The sequence below is a fragment of the Xiphophorus maculatus genome, chromosome 23, assembly GCF_002775205.1.
Source record: "Xiphophorus maculatus strain JP 163 A chromosome 23, X_maculatus-5.0-male, whole genome shotgun sequence".
Taxonomy (NCBI): Eukaryota; Metazoa; Chordata; class Actinopteri; order Cyprinodontiformes; family Poeciliidae; genus Xiphophorus; species Xiphophorus maculatus.
In genome coordinates this window covers 6,779,409-6,794,723 of record NC_036465.1, presented here as the reverse complement: position 1 = coordinate 6,794,723, position 15,315 = coordinate 6,779,409, and the positions used below count along the sequence as shown (strand labels likewise).

Genomic DNA, 15,315 nt, shown 5'->3' with positions numbered 1-15,315 from the left:
TGACTTGCCCAGCAGTTTCAGGTTTCAGTGCCTCATAACTGCTTAAAAGTAACAAACAATGGTGTGGAGTTTAAAATATAGATAAATCAGAAAAGGTCATGTTTGGCAGTATTTCAAATAAAATATAATCAATAATTGTCAACATTGACAGTTTGAGGCTATGGCTGACTTTTTGGCATCCATTTTGATCTGACAGCGTCCAGGTTTCTGTCATAAGCTTGATACACAAATTTGACAAATTAATGTTGAATATTTAATTAGTGCATGTTTAATTACTGTAATGTTTTCTTTATTTAAATGTAATTAATTATGAGCACATTCAACCCCTGGTTAAAATTGACTGTACAAAAGGAAAAGAAAATCTAAAAAAAGTAACTTTTTTTTTTTTTTGCAATATTTCCAACAAACCACTGCGTTCATATCTATTCAGCTCTTTGAACCCTTCTAGTTGACTATCTTTAGACATCGCTGAAGCATTCTTTGTCTACATAATTCTGGGAACTTAAAGGGATTGTTCGCTGCAAGAACAAAAACAACACAATGTTTTCCAGGAATTTTGCTGCAGTGTAATGGATTCCACCCAATCTGGCTGGGTGTGCCTGTGAGGCAGTGTCACTTAGAAACGTAGAAACTAGCAGTGTTGTGTGGGTGTGTCTTTTGAGTGAAGATGCATTATTAGATTTCAAACAGCACTGCTCAAAACCACATAAAATGTAAATAAATTGGCGATATTTATTTTTGTAGGATTAATTTATTATGAGTAACGTTGTGTTTGTTCAGGAAATGTTCTCTTCTGTAGATTATATAAAAGCTTTAGAATTTAAAAAAAATCTAATTTCAGTGTTTTATTTAAATCATTATGGTTTTATGCTATATCTGGTTCATATTCTTTTGGTTTGAATGAGAGACTTTGTGACCATTTTAAAAATAAACATAGTGCCTATAAAAATTATTCAAGCTTTTATTATTGCTTTTACAAATCAGTCGTGATCAACAAAATTTAGCCTTTTTTGACTAAATAAATCACAAAAACCCTTTAAATGTCAAGGTGAAATCCTAGAGGACAGTTTGTGTCCATTTGCAAGTGAGACAACTAGCATCCAGCTAAAGTCACACAGAAATGGTCACTGCTGTGATTGCAACCAGAGGTACCCCCAATGATTACTGACTTGAAGGCAATGAATATTGATGCAATCGCTTATTTTATATTACACATTTTTATTTAATTTTCATTATTTTTGTAGTTTTGTCAAAAACTACTGATTTTAAAAAAGGCCCCTGATTTACTTTGTCTTTTTGAATATGTCTTTGTCCATCTAAACATTAAAATACTATATTTGCTCGTGCTTCGCTGTAAAGACACATTTTTACGAATAAATATCATTTTAATTCATTCCCTTATAGCTGCAGGCCTCTTAAAACAGAAAACAAATCAGTTTTCAGTTTCTTTTCCCCGATTGCTGCAGTTGCTCCTCCGTGCCATCAGGGGGCAGCGCTGTGACCGCGGAGCAGCAGGCAGTCTGCTTTTATCCAAGATGTCTGCGCCCTGAAGGATGCTGCTGACAGCGTGAAGGTGCGGGACAAGTGACAGGTATGAAAACACGCAGGTTAATGTCGTTTTAGCGGCGTTATTAATATCTCTGGTGGAGAAGAAAGTGAGTATTACAGAGGTCTGACTTTCAGAGTCGGCGATTGTTGTCTGTTGGGACGGTCGATGTAAAAATGTGGCTCATTTGTTTCACAGTCAGTACAAAACATGTGTCCAGGTGGTATTTTAGGAGAACCTCTGTAGTTAGTGGTCGTTTATGAGGGTTAAACAAATCCTCCGTTTTGGATATAGTTTGTGTTTATTTACTGAAAGTTTAACAGAGTGAGGTTTTATGTTGATTTATTTGAATACATTTATCTCAGACTCAAAAGCTGCGAATATTGACACATTTTGATCGATGCAGAGACAAAGAATAATCGTTTCAGGAATAAATAAACGCAGAACGAGGGACTGGATGTTATCTGCCACAGAACGAACACCTTTACTCGGCGTGGAGAGATCAGTATATCCTCAGAGCAGATATAAAAACAAACCGCTCATAAATCCTTAGTGTTTTTCTCTTTCCCACCATCTTTATAAAATATATTATGTACCAAACTGACCGCCTTTTTTCAGTTATTTAGTCACAAAGTGTCAACGTAAAGTTTTCCAACTATATCAACCAAAGAGGATTAATGACTTACAGGAGGATTACTTCAGGTTGGAGTGGATAATGTCTCACCTGGATCCATTACCATGGTAACGAGGTACAGCTGCACAACATATCGCAAATATATACCGGAATATATGCGTGTGTGCAATATTTATGTGGTAAAAGACTGTTTAGAGAGCAATACTTGTTGACTAATGTATTCCAAGTGTTATGAACCGGCATTTCACATGCTAATGCTAATTTAACCAGTTGGATAGAGTTTCACCAGTAGATGCTCAGAATGCTAAATGTCACAAAATGGAGAAAGCAAAAATGAGAGAAAGGAGAAAATAATATATGTAATGTCTTTACAATTATTTAATGTTTTAGCTGCAGTCAGCGATTATTTACAAGTGAGGTTTGAAGGCGTGCATCACTGATATTCTTCCTATGTGAAACAGACTCTGAACTGAACATGTTGAACGTTCCATGATAGAGCGAGTATTGGATGGAAAAGTCAAGCATTGTAAAAATAAATAATTACTGTAATTAAAAGAAATGTAGATTTTTACTCTCCTTAGGTCAGTGGTGTACTTGGATGCCAAAACCGGCAAGTTGAAATTACTTTAGGCCATTCTTGCTTATTAATATACTCCAGTTAAATAATTTTACTTTGAACTCTTTCCTTTTTGCATGCTCAGTATTAATATAAACACACAATTATTAAAGAAGCAAAATAGAAAGGAAAACATTATTATAGGTCCAAAGAGAAGAGTCTCAGACGTTTGCTCTACATTTAAAAAAATAATTGGTCTAGAAAATGTTTTAATCTATTCCCAACAACAAAAATATCTTTCTTCAAAAACCTTTGCTATACTTAAGGACTCTCAATGAGTTTGTGTTTTAGTAAAAAGGCGCTGGATGTTTTTGGTCCTACTTACTATATTGAATTGAAAGTTTAAAAAAAACTTGAAAAGAATATACTTTGTGATGTATTTATTATTTTTCAAATTATGGAATATAAATGTGAAAAGCTCATCCTAAAGAATTTCCGATCTGCATTATTATTTGCTATAGAGCCAGATATGTAACGTTCTTGAACTGCAAGAATCGGCGCCACACCTTGATCACCCCTGCATTAGGTAGTTACTGTCTGGAAATGCTTCACATGTTCCTGTTTTAGTACGTGTTTGACACAGGTGAGATTTATACAAAGCTGGTGTTTTCTGGCTAACAGATTTTATAACTTAAATACATTCTGAAAGTATTACAAACTCATTTATAGGACTCTGGGATATGGCTGGTCTATGTATTTAAAGTTTTCTCACAATATTTGGTGATAATGATAAAAATGATAAGAACTGTTTATTACTACTTTTTTAGGTAACTCAATGGTTGTGACACCCTGGCAAAGCAATCATAGCCCCACAAACAAATACTGCTCTTGAAAAACTTTCCCCATTTGCAAAGCGCTTCCTAAGGACACCAGTCATAAAAAGTGTGATTTTTATCAATAAACTTCACACATTAAATACATTTAAATGTATACATTTAATACATTTAATCATCTTCACATTTTGGTATTATTTGATACTCTCATTGGAAACAATTATTTAAATTATTACATTTTATTTAAATTATTGCATTTTTGTTTTAGGAAGGTCATGCTAAATAAAAAGTACATGGTGTAATTGCGTTGGGGTAAATTCTTAATGTAAGTATTCATATTTTCACTGATTCACCAAGTTAAGGTTAGTTTCTGTTATTTACAGCATTAGCTCTTCTGAGAATATCTTCCATATCCAAGTAAAATTGTGACAGTGTAATATAATTAGCTGAATCGAAACTCATTCAAATTGAATCGTGAGTCGAATCAAATACATTTTGGAAATCTGAATTGATTCCCAGTGTTACTAGAGACAAAAAGGGAAGTACAAAAATGTGCAAAATGTGAATTTTGCCTTGTGGATCCCCTGCAATATTTATGACTTTAATTGAACAAAATATAAATAGTAAACCTAATAATCCAGACAGTACAGACATTTTTTAAAAACATAAATCAATGATAAATCAAAATTCTTAATCTTTATCACCATAAATAATAAATGATACGATAAATGCCAGTCAGAGTTCATTATTAAACAATAAGAGAGAGAGAGTCAGTCAGTCTGTGCCAAATGGTCTCCATGAGTTCCCAGGTCAAAACCACTGCTGACCCAAAACAACTGAAAGGTTTGAATCACACGATTCAAACAACATCTTAATGATTTCCAAGACTTTCCGAAAAATGTTATGTGGACTGAAACAAAATAGGATATTTTAGGAACGTTTGTGTTGTTTATCTGGCCTCGTTTCTACTGAGCGGTTTGAAAAGAACAGGATGTAAAATTCAATCAAGTATTTCAAAGAAAGAACATCATTCTGACAGTCAGATACGGTGGTGGTAAACATTTAATGATGCATATTTCAGAATAAAAAAAACAGTTTGTTCAGTGGTTGTGCAATCATCGCTGACATTTATAAGTTTTAACATTTAATTTCACTCTATATTTCTGTTGAATGAGGCTCAATCCTAGACTTTAGTTATGTTTTAAAATGAGTTGCCAGCTGCTGTCAACAATCAGACAGTTTTTTCGTCTTGCCGCTTGTACAAACTAAGCTTCACAATCTGTGAGTATCAAAGGTTCCCTGCTGCAAAATCAACTAATGGTTGATGTTGACTATGAAGCTTATATAAACTAAGCCTTCTCCATATTTCATGAGGTGGAAACAAGTGTCCTTGCACTCAGACGAGGACATTGGTTCAAGAATTGGCGTTGTGATAGACAGCAATATTAAAATGAGGGTGTAAATGAATAAATGTTGCTTTTTTATTTTAATAAAAGCTTTGAGTGAATAAAAAGAGAGCTGTATCAATGCAACCCAGCTCCTTTTTTGAATCTGAATAATGTTGAGATTAACCTCGAGAATGCTAAAAGCTTTTTAACTTTCCTAATTTTCACTAGAGCTCTCTTTTCATTCCTATTCACCTTTTCAGTGAATTCACTGCGCAGTTTCTTTTCTTGACACAGCAGTGGAGGCTTGTATTGAAATATCACCTTGGCTTCAGTTCAGCAATTACTGCATTGCTTTGCTGCAATCAGCGAATAACTGATGTTATTTATTACACACATTGGGGCAGAGTTTATTCATTCCCATTTCAGGATTTCTTTCTTTCTTTCGTGTGCATCAAGTTAAATTTGCGGTCCTTTTGGAGTCTTGCTTTATTATAGTTTTTTCTCTTTTTGTCTTTTTCACAGCTCAGTGCACTACTTTTTGTTGTTGGTTGGTTTAATTAACACCACTGAACTCTTTTATGAGAAAACAAAGCAACGTCTGAAAAGATTAATTTTTTAAAAATTATATGCCCTTGTAGCCACTTCTAGGTTTATATTTCAGGTTGGACTGAAACAGTTAGTCATAATTAATCAATTAATTGTCGATTAATAATCAATTACTAAAATAATAATGATCTGCAGCCCTAATTTCAGGTTTACACCCATAAAACCTTCTAACCCCAGTGCAGGTCTAGGGCAGTGGCCCACCATGTTGTACTGCTAGAAATGTTAAAAGTTGTCAGGAAATTTGAAAATATGATTATGTAATTATGTGTTATTGGAAGGCATTATTGACAATACTTCGCCAAAGGATCTTAATAAAGGCCAACACAGAAAAATCAGTAGTGGAACTTGATTAAAATTTTTATCGCATTAAATTAATTTATCAAATAAATTGAGCAACATTTTCAATTCAAACCCCCGCTTTGCTGCTGAATTATTGAATAAATAGACATAATGAGCTTAATTTGTATCTGTTAATTAGGTTAAGAGAAACCGCTTCGTCGTCTGCTGCTGTTGTTGGCGAACGCGTGTTGTGCGTCGGATTTACGGGCGTACTAGAAACGAGCGAATACAAAGGTTCCGCTGGACTCTCAGTGCGATTGGCGCGCTGCTAGCTTTAGCCTGGCGTCGAGAAGAACATTTCTCAAAAATAAATTAATCTGGCAGATTATTACTTTCTGAAACGCAGTATTGGGACTCCCTCTCTCCATCTTCTCACCCTTGTTTCTAGGAGTCTGAAATATTCTGTGTTTCTTGTTTTAATGAGCTATAAATCTTGAGTTTTACATCTTGTCAAAACAAGAAACTTTCATTTTATAATGAGATATACTACCACTAAATTTATCTCTTAGCAATAGCTGTTAAACACTTATTTCAAATGTAAACTTTTAAAATAAAAACATGAAATCTAATATTTGAAAATGCAACATAATTGTCTCGATGCACAACTTTGATAGAAAACAATGAAAATCGTTTTTTGTGGGCAGTATACATAATAAGAATAATGATTTCAATAAAGTTGGGGGGAAAATGCCCCCCAGAAAATCAGCAGCAACTTCAAATTTACACAGTGTATTTCTTCCCCTTCATTTTTCATTGTTCATATATTTTAAAATTTTCCTTTAAGTGATAAAAATGAATTTAGCTCCTTCTTGAAACATTCATGCCATGCAAATGATGAATCCTGGCCTGAAGCCTGAAACATCCTGGTAGAAATTGGATGATAACAGAGCAGCAAAATGTCTAATTTATCTTCAGCTTGATTCCTGGCGCCAACAGTCCGAGGTTTGGATGTTTTTTCTAAGGAAACAGAAAATAAACTGGCAGCCAGTGCAGCCACATGATCCAAATAAAGACTAACAAAAAAACACTCACAACAAGCTGCTTGTCTGCAGTGTAAATCAGAAAATCCTCTGCATTTGCAAGTATCTATTTCTGTGCTGGTAAACTTTTATGCTTGCTGTTTGTTGCTTTGTACAGATTGGTTCCAGATCTGTTGTTGTGCAGGTGGTTCTCAGCGTTTCTGCTCTGCTATTCAAAAGAAGAGAGGAGAAAAGTAATTCAGAGGAGCAGGGAGCCTCGCTGAGGTTTGATGACAGGGAAGCAGAAGTAATACACGCAGGTTGTGTTTGGGTAGCAAGTCATCACTATTTAACTACAAAGTCCTGGACTGAACCCAGCTGCAGTGATACTTGTTTATGTTACGTTTTTAGAATATTTTCTGGTGTATTCGTTCACCTTGTGGGACCAAAGCCTGGTACTAATGCAGCGGATTCTACTTTTTTAGAGTTAGGTTTAGAGATATGGTGTGAATTTGGTAGGGTTAGTACTGTGATGAAGTATTAGTGCCAGGATAAAAAAATAAAATTCAGACAACACAGTGAGAATAAAGTCATTATATTACGGGAATAAAGTCAATTTTAAGAGAATAACTCGTATGAGAATAAAGTCAAAAGGATACCAGAATAAAGTAATGTTATAAGAATAAAATTATAATATGAGAATAAAGTTGAAATATTATTAGATTAAAGTCATACTACATCAAGACCAAAGTCATAATATTACCAGAATAAAGTTGCAGTAACATGAGAATAGTTAATATTATAAAATAAAGCTGTAGTATTATCAAAATAATGTCACAGTAAATATTATAATCACATTCTGATTTGTTAACAGATAAAGTATTTACTTATTTGTAAAACAATACCGAAGTTATTGCAATATTATTCTTGTATTATTTTAGATTTTTTTTATTTATTTATTTATTTTGTAATTTTGCTTTATTATATTTTTTTCTTAGTCTGACCTTCATATTCTGCTGTTGGTTAGGAGTATGCTGGTCTTGGTTGTTTAATTTATTTTTTGTTGTGTTTGTACTACAGGAAGCACAGAGCGTTCTTTTTTATCTCCTGCTTTTCTTATCACAGTGGGAAACTTCAATTGTTATAAAGGATGCAAGGGTCCAAACTGCACAAATCAATCAGGCTGTAATAGAAATTGGACATTTGGATCGACTCGGAGGGCAAATACAAAACATTTTATTACTTCAGGCACCAAGAAAGAGCTATTAGTACAAATTCTTGACCAAAAATCCTTCAAAAAGTGACAGAAAGTATTGAATTTTTGCATTGAAGTGATTTTGAAAGCTCCAAATAGCAGTTTTCCATTAGTCTTAAAATCTTTTCTGGATGCCAGTTGTGTGTAAACAATAGAAAACAGCAGGAAGTGTGTACATTTAATGCTAAATGATGTTAGTGTAGACTCGTGGGTGTTTTTACACATTAATGTGTGTGAGATATGTCTGCTGTGACAGATTCTTCTGTGGTGTGCAACAAGCATTAGCTGTGATTGTTTTTGTGTCGCATGGCTCCTGCTCTTTGTTTCTAGCCAACATGTAAGAAACACGCCTCGTCTTTCCAGCTCATCTGTAATCATTACTTGGTGCAGCTCACAGGGACGGTTTGAGATTCTCATTGTGTTAATGTTAAGTAAACAAACCCACTTTATTGATACTTTAAAACAGAAATATTTAAAAACAGAATAATATTAATTTGGACTTGGTAATGCTGTTTTAAAAAAATTATTTCCAGTAAATTTTGTGCATGGATCAATCAGTTACATATTAGCATGGCATGGAACTACAAATATATGGAAAGCCAAAAGTGCCACAAAAAAAAAAACTAAAAATAATTAGGTTGCTTAATTAACGCTAATATTTAGTCATTGAAATAAATTTGGAATTACACTTAACAGTTAATAAGTAAATACTTATTATTTCAATGTGTATATAATTTGTAAAATTAAACATGGAAATCTGCATTAAATATTAAAAGCATATTTATTAATCCCAGTATTTATTTAATTATTCTGTGTTGGAGGAGATCTTGATTTTATCTGTTAGTCTGGCCCTTTAAGATAAGTGGGCAGGACTAACTGCTATAAACAAGGTGATTGGTCTACAGTTAAACTTTTGTGCCAGTTGACCAATCAAATGATTTGGTCTATTTAAAGAGCAAATAGAAAGTTTAAATTGTTTTATGATGAACTATAATGAAATGTGAACTAAACTAAACTTATTGCTAAAATAAAGAAATTAACATTTCAATCAATTTAATTTATTTTTTTGCATCATTAATACATTATTGAAATATCTGCATAAATATTACCACATTTTAAATACATTTAGAATATCACAATTTTATTCATGAATTTTTTACACATTTTATTTAGAGGATTATTATGTTTTTTCTTATGGGTGTAAATGCACAAATTGTTCAACTTTTCCAGGCTTTATGCAGTAAACACACTTCTTATTTTAGTTCAGATTTGTTATTTATCTATGTAATCATGTTATCACATTATTGTGGTCCTGACAGCAGTGCTTTGCCTTGTGAAGGCAGTGATAACCCACATCCTGCTGGTAGTGTCAACATGCTAGTCAGGCTACATTAGCTAATATTAGCCTTACAGCTAAAATCAGACTTTTAGCTACTCTTTGAAATATTAGCCTCTCTTTAAGTCTACATTACAGTAATAGTTCTTATGCTAAAGACTGTTTTTAAGCTAACATTAGCATTGTTGCTAAATCTCAGAACGCTGGACTCCAACCAGAGTTGGGTATTAATTACTAGCCACATTTACTCAGTTACATTCACTTGAATTACTTTTGGGAAAAAATTACTTTTAGGAGTATTTTTGCTACGTTGTACTTCTTTACTCGAGTAATTTTACTAGGAAATATCGCTACTCTTACTTGAGTAAAATTTCTGGATGCTCTACTCATTGCGAATAATTTAACTGCATGAAGATTAAACTTGTTTTAACCAAACATTTGTTAGTTTTATTATTAGTTTTATATAGAAAATATTGGTCCTTCTGATGACGTATTTTTTAAATAGTATATGATCAGTTACTCAGTACTTGAGTAATCTTTTTACCAAATACTCTTTTACTACTCTTACTCGAGTACTTTCTTGAATGGCTACTTTTTACTTTTACTTGAGTAAAAATATGTTGAAGTAGTGCTACTCTTACTTGAGCACAGTTTCTGAGTACTCTGCCCACCTCTGGTTCCAGCTGACACACACACTTTTACATTTCTTCAGACATTTTAAGGTTTACTGTTACATTTATAAGCATTTACAGTATTTCTTATGCATAACGTTTAATTATAGTAATGTAAAACTATATAAAAAACAGGCTTTATTATTTTCTTGGAGCAGGTTTCCAGCAGGAACATGTAAGTTGCTGCTGTGCTCGGCAGAGATTCGCTGTCTGAACCAGCAGCTCCAGTAAGCGCTGTGCCTGAAGCGGCATCGCTCAGCCGAAGCGTCTGACTGGACACCTGTCAGTGCAATCGCTCCAATTATTTCTTTAAATCCGAAGGTCCAACACTTCCATCTTCTCTTGTCCTCCTCCAGTTGTCACCGAAAGGCTGGAAATATTTTTTCCAGTGCTCAGCTTTTGATTTTTTGTCATTTTTTGCGCACTGTAACACCAGTGTGACACTGTTTTGTTGGAGCTAACAGGACAGTTGGTTTCAGTTCTGCTGAAACTGGACTCAGTGGAGTCTGCAAGTTCTTGTAAAAAAAGTGCAGCGAGCTTCTGCACGCCACATGACATGGTGCGCTGATATGTTCCTTTGGGGGTGTAACTTATGTCAGACATAATCAGCCATGCACCTGCTGTTTATAATCAAACTGAATTCATCGCTATTTTTACCAGGATCCTATATATCTGCTCTTTAAATAAAATAGAAAAGTTGCTGCTTAAAAATTAAAAGAAAAAGCCTGCAGCTGTCTGTATAAAAACTCAGGATTAAAGAATGAGTTTAAAACTTTTAGTCTTGTGTTGACAAATATTTTCTCTAATGATCTCAGGAATGCTGAGCTGAAGCAAATGTCTTATCAGCAAAAGAGCTGAAAGTTGTTTCTATATTTATTTTTTAACCTCATGTTATGTAAGCAAATGTTTTGCAGTTTTTCCTGCATCTTTGTGCTGTTGCTACAGGAAAACAAAGAGATTAAAAGCATCATGTTCAGATTTTAGCAACTCATTACACTCTATCACAGTAATGGTTAAGGTATTGGCTAAATTAATACAATTTGTAGATTATTGTCTAGTTATAGGAAAGGATTTGTTCAACTAGTTTGAATTAAAACAATCTATAAAATGGGAAGAGGACCATTTTAAAATGCAATTGCAAACTTGACTTTTTCATATGGATCTTTCTGATCAGCAGCAATAAAACGTCTGTTTATTTTGTGACTATTTTTGAGTCAAATAGTAATTATATCTTCATTTTCTCTTCAGCTTTCTCTAAAGGCTAATGACTTTTATAAAACTAATTAGTCAGTAGGTGCATCTCAGCTACAACTAAAAAATATGAATATTGTAGAAATTAAAACTTATTTATTGATCTGTTATACACATAGTGAAATATTTCAGGGCTGCTTTTTGTAATTTTGATGATTATGTCTTACATAGAATCAAAACCGAAAACTCAAGCTTTTAAAAACTTTTTCTACCACTCAGTACCTGATTTTGCTTGTCAATCCTCTCAAGGCTGCAGTTGTTCCTACTACTGGTGCACCTTTTCCTGCCACACTTCTTCCTTCCACTCAACTTTCCATGAAAGTTTTACTTTTATCTAACACAGTCCTCTCAAGGTTACAGTTATCCATGTTGCTTGTGCAGTTTCTTCCTTCCACTCATTTTTCCCTTCATATACTTACATACAGCTCTCTCTGTTCCAACTTTCTAGTGTCAGTGACTTTCAAAACGTCCCCATAATTATGTGGGCCATAACATTTCTGTGTGAAAATGCTTTTTGTTTTAAATGTTTGGAGGCTATATAAAATTTTTCTGAGACATTACATTGGGTTTTCATTAGCTGTAAGCTGCAATCATCAAAATAAACAGAAATAAATTCTAAAAAATATATTGATTTGTTTATTTTTTGACTCGTCACTTTTTTAATTCAATTACTAAAATAAATGAAGTTGTCGGTAATATTCTAATTTATTGAGCTGTACCTGAATTCCCTAGTGTGCACATCAGCCTTTTTTTGTAAGAAAAACAAGAAATAATAATTTTTTTTCAGAATGTGTTATTATTCTGCTTCAGTGTAATGTTTTAAATGTCTTGACCAATAATTCTCCGGATTTCCTCCTGAAGTTTTTCTTCTCTATTTCAGTAATTTCAGTCAAACCCATTTAGCAGACCCTGACTTCGTGATCGCAGTTTTTTTGAAGGGGCAAAGTGAACAGGTTGAGGGTAAAATGAGTGTCGGCCTTCAAAATCCATGTACAGCGGCTGAAAGGCACCAGAAATCCTGACATTTGAACACTGGATTTGAAAGATGCATGATTCATAGGTCGGTGTTGAGCGGCTTAACAGACAACAGAAAACACAGATTTTCTCTGTAAATGTTCCAGACACTGGGGTGAAAAAGCATCAAAGCTCCAAAGAAACCTTCAAAACGCCTCAAGAATTATCGATTAACACCACCTGACTACTTTTAAAGAGAATCTAAAGAAAGGAGGAAGGTCTCAAGACCTTATGCTCCTTTCACATGAATGCTTTGCAGATTTTATTGAAACGTTTGGTGAGGTAGTGTCTGAATGGCTCTGAGCCAGACATCCTGATCTGATCTGTGAGACTGAAAATCAAGTGGCTTAGCACTTTGCTGAAGGGCACTTCATGTTTAAGCTCGGGCAGAAACTGCTCTCAGAGCAAAACGCACAGAGAACGACTGGAGCTGGACAATATGGCCGAAAACACGTCGCGATATAAACTTTTCATTTCAGCCGATAACAGTAATTATTTTACTGTTTTTAATACGTGAAGTAACACGTTTAATACGTGATCATCTAGTTTCAGTGATCAAACTAGATGATCACTTATGAATAAAACCTTTCCTGTTTTATCCACAGTTTTCACTCATTGTTTATTTTTAAGCAGTTATGAGTCACAATAGCAAAACATGAAACTGCTGCTGCGCAGTAACAACCTGTTCCTCAACAGGTTGTTGCTAGGTAACCAAAGAGTGACTGCGTGAGTTGATTTCACCAACTTTGCATTGAGAGTTTGGGAGATGCCTACATCTCCCAGAATGCTGTGCTGTTCTGGATCAGAGTCCAGTGAGTAATCTATATATTGAATATTGATTATTCTATCACATGTATTTTCTATTGATATTGATCATGTGTCTAACGCGACACATGTTATTAATTTATTGTTCAGCCCTGGGAAAGACTCAGTGCTATTGAGAAAATTTGTTTTTGAAGATATCATTTTTGGAAAATCAGTTTTTCTATTTCCATCAATGCTCTCCCAAAGCCCACCATCTAGTTTGACAAGTGCACTTTAATTTGGAATTTGAATTCGGGTCAACTATATCATGGTCAGGCTTATTGACAAAAAATACTCTGCTGTTTTTTGGCAATAAGTTAACATTTTTTGGTGTTTGAAAAATGAGCTGTTTCAAAAACCCCTGGAATGTGATGTCACAAATCAGCAGGCACAGCTCGTCACCTAGCAACCTCAAACAGCTGTTTTTACCGCTGTGTGCGCTGCACAATGGCTGCTGGAAAAGACGAGTGTTTTGTTGTTGACTTACCATCCAGAAAACACTTGCTGCATTCCTGTTGGTTGTGCAGGAGGCTCTACTTCTGCTTTTCAAAGAGGCATGGTTACATAATTGGGCATATGTTTGCAGCCATTTTCACGTGTGAGTGTAAACGTTGGCCAGCAGCAGCTGATTTGGATTTAAAGTGACAAAACGCCTAAACCAGCTAAAATAGGCACAACTGACTTGACTAGAATCTCATTATCTAAGAATGATTTTGTGAAAAGAATGTAATGGACATGTTTTGTAGAGCCCTTAGACCCGTCCCAACCTGTTCAAGGAATCATAATATGTCATTTTTAAACTACATCGCCCAGCCTTAATGTGTGTAAAACCAGTTGTAGTTCAGATGATGTTGACTTTGTTTCTCCACCAGCTCTGCAGTAAACTCAAGCAGACACTTGCAACAGTCACCCTGCTGTTTTAGGGCAGTGATTAAATGTTTGTCTGCACGGTAAGCTCATCATATCAATGTAAGACATGAATTTAAATTAGTAATCTAAATATATGTTTTAGAAGCCCATTGAATATTTAATATGAAGCAGTTGCTGCTGCCTTCTCCTTGTTCTCTCTGTTTAAAACTAATGAGAGATGATAGACCGTCTGACTGTTTGGTGTAAAATTAATTTAAACGGAGGAAGTAGTGAGACGTTTAGTCCGTAGCTCAGCCAAGAGCCTGGGAGAGATGCGACCTGCAGGTTCACATGTCGATTTAAGCAAGTTGAGCAAGTCCCTTTTTCAGGCCTTGAGGGATCATTCAGACTTTTCTTGACTTCTTTGTATTATTTGACTGGCCTTTAACACTTGGCTTTATTTTAATCGATAAAAACTCCAGGGCAGAAGTTTGGCAGGATGAATACTGATATGTTGGAACAGAGAATCAGCTTTGACTGGATATTTCTAAGTTTATATCTTGAACTTATATTGAGCATCTTTTGTGTCTCACCCAACGATTAGAGTCCAGAATATTTTGCCTCTTTTTAATCAATGAACCAACTGTTTCTAACACAGCTGGTTCATTGATTACTAATAATATGTAACTTCCATCTCAGAATCAGAATCAGCTTTATTGATCCAAGATTGTGTTGGACAAGCAAGACTTTGGTACAGACATTAAGTTTATATAAACTTTACAGATAATAAACCAAAAGATTAGGGCTGCAACTATGTTTTAATTTAGTAATAGGTTAATCTATTGTTTTTTTTCTGATGTTTAATCAATTAACTTGATAAAAAATTTATTCTTTCATTGTTTTATGTTTGAAATACGAGAAAGTAAAACCTTGAACTCAGCATTTGTAGTATTTCTGTATGTTATGCGCTTAAAGTTTTTTGTTGCCTGGAAAATTACGAATTTCAAAAACTCTCCAGATTGTAACGTCACACACCAGCACTGCCCCTCACCTAGTGACCCCAGGAAAGCCCAGCCCGTTACCTAGCAACCCTAGCAAAGCACAGGCCGTTTCCTAGCAACCTAATCTGAACTCCAGGATTTTTGGTCTGCTGGTTTTGAATGCATTAGGACTACTTTAGTCCATTTTAAGTAGAAAAAGGTCCTGTCAGGTTTGACACTGCCTTATTTGCACTGGATTCAATTTTTTTATAATGTTTTTTATGTTGTTTTTTT

The 15,315-nt window shown here is 34.4% G+C and overlaps 1 protein-coding gene across 1 annotated transcript in view; it reads left to right on the top strand.

Annotated features, from left to right (window-relative positions):
* Positions 1-1,508: 1,508 nt before the first annotated feature.
* The window catches only part of mrpl11 (mitochondrial ribosomal protein L11), a 77,514-nt gene continuing 63,707 nt past the window's right edge, over positions 1,509-15,315 (top strand). Inside the window, exon 1 of the mRNA XM_005799548.3 lies at positions 1,509-1,591. The gene's annotated coding sequence lies outside the window, so the exon portion shown is untranslated. The remainder of the gene's footprint in view (positions 1,592-15,315) is intronic.